Source organism: Carcharhinus amblyrhynchos, unplaced genomic scaffold (assembly GCF_965287045.1).
Source record: "Carcharhinus amblyrhynchos unplaced genomic scaffold, sCarAmb.v2.hapA scaffold_42, whole genome shotgun sequence".
Lineage (NCBI taxonomy): Eukaryota > Metazoa > Chordata > Chondrichthyes > Carcharhiniformes > Carcharhinidae > Carcharhinus > Carcharhinus amblyrhynchos.
The window spans coordinates 2495938-2498056 of record NW_027649783.1 but is presented as its reverse complement, the minus strand read 5'-3'; the positions used below and the strand labels follow the sequence as shown (position 1 = coordinate 2498056).

Here is a 2119-nt window from a genome sequence, read left to right as displayed (position 1 = left end):
GATGGCCATAAAAACAATAGATAGGGGTCATGGGTGGAGGGGGGAACTGGTGGTATTAAAATGGCGGCGCGGGCTCGTTGGGCCGAAGGGCCTGTTTCCGGGGCTGTTTTTGTTCTTTGTTCTTAAAATAAGGGCTGCTTAAGCGCAGTGAGGGATGGTGGTATAGTGGTGAGTACAGCTGCCTTCCAAGCAGCTAACTCCGCGTTTGATTCCCAGCCATCGCAGTAGCAATTTGCTGCGAACTTTATCCACTTCCTCCTGTGTTTTCAACCGAGTGGACAAAACCAGGGCGAGCGCAACAGTTTATGATAATGAAATACAATAGAGATTTGTCTTTTTCTTTTTATTCGGAACTAATTTGTTTGTAATGAAAAATTACTGAGATACAAAAACAAGTCTCTGACCTGGTAAGTGAGTTCTCCGTCAGAGACAAAGATACGAAAGTAGAGGAACAAATTTCAGCTCACACACTGAGCTTTGTACAATAACGGTGCCTCATGAAGTTAGTATGAACGCTACTGAGGTGATTATATTAACTGAAAACCCCATGGAGCTGCGATGGCCGAGTGGTTAAGGCGTTGGATTAGAAATCCAATGGGGTTTCCCCGCGCAGGTTCGAGTCCTGCTCGCAGCGATTATCATTGAAAGTGTTTGCTTCCGGCAGCCCCAGAGCCGGAACTCCTTCAGGTGTTTTGGTGCCAAGTCTGTGGATCACCATCATGCTTTCAGCTCCATGGCTCCGGGCCGAGTTCAGGAAGGTGAGCTTGAAGAGGACACCTGGGTGCCCCTCGGGCTGGCATGGACAAGATAAGCCGAATGATTCAGTGCTGTTCCCTTTCTCTGGTTCCATGAGGGAAATCAGAATGTGAGCAGATTGAAAACAAAAGCATCAGGAGCGCAAGGACAAAACAAGGTCTCATTTCAGAGGAAGATTCTTATGGAATGACAGACAGAACATAAGAAATAAATTTCATCAGAATACACTGAATGATCATTTCAAAATGCTGCTTGGATGATATGACATCGTGTTCATTCAAACACATTGCTGCAAGCTGGTCATTATTGGGCGTTAGGAACTCCTGGTTATAGCAGATTGGGAATGGAAGGAGCAGCTTCACATCTGCACATTGACAGGTCAAACTGTGTCTCAGATTGACAGCTCCCAGGACAGGTTTTCCTCTCCTCTCGCTCTGTGCTGTGGATTCTCGGGGATTAGTTGGAGTTTCCCAGCTCAGTAACTGTGAAAGCCTCTGAGGCCGGCGATGCTCACAGTGTCTGTTCCCCACATTCAGGGGGCTGCAGCCAATCAGAGCTGTGCCTGGGTTAACCCAGAGCTGGTTGAAATGGTGATATTGTTCACAAGCTGAATTCTATTTGATCAGATGTAGATACAGATTGTGTGCACTCAGTCACTAAACAAAAAGATCCCACCTTCATACAGAGTTGAAGAGAGGGGTTGGAGGGATAGAGTGAGTTAGAGCAGTGAGACACAGATCTGTTCTATTAATATGTCCCTTTCTGTTGCAAACTTTTTCCCTGTTGTGTAAAAGAGATTCTCCGTGAGGATTTTTTTTGTCTGTAAATTGTTGCATGTTGTGTTAAGATGTTCCCTCTTCTTGTGTAAGGCTCTGGTTGCATATAAAATCCATTTAGTACAGATCGAGGTTTTATACATAGAACATAGAACACTGCAGCACAAACAGGCCCTTCGGCCCAGAAGTTGCGCAAATCACACCTACATCTACCAAGCCATAGAACTATCTGTAACTTTCAATCCCATTCGATCCCGTATACTCATCCAGAAGTATTTTAAAGGACCCCAGTGAGTTCGCCTCTGCCACCACCGACGGCAGCCGATTCCACTCACTCTCCACCCTCTGAGTGAAAAACTTTCCCCTAACATGTCCTCTGTACCTGCTTCCCATCACCTTAAACCTGTGTCCGCTCGTAGCGACCATTTCAGCCCTGGGAAATAGCCCCCGAGAATCCACCCTATCTATTCCTCTCAGCATTTTATAAACCTCTATCAGGTCGCCTCTCAACCTTCGTCTCTCCAGGGAGAAGAGACCTAGCTCCCTCAACCTATCTTCATAAGGCATGCCTCCCAATCCAGGCAACA

The 2119-nt window shown here is 46.4% G+C and overlaps 1 non-coding gene across 1 annotated transcript; it reads left to right on the top strand.

The window, feature by feature from the left end:
- The first annotated feature begins 552 nt into the window (after window positions 1–552).
- On the top strand, window positions 553–634 carry trnas-aga (transfer RNA serine (anticodon AGA)). The gene has a single exon. It is a non-coding gene; the product is annotated as a tRNA-Ser (tRNA).
- The last annotated feature ends 1485 nt before the right edge of the window (window positions 635–2119 follow it).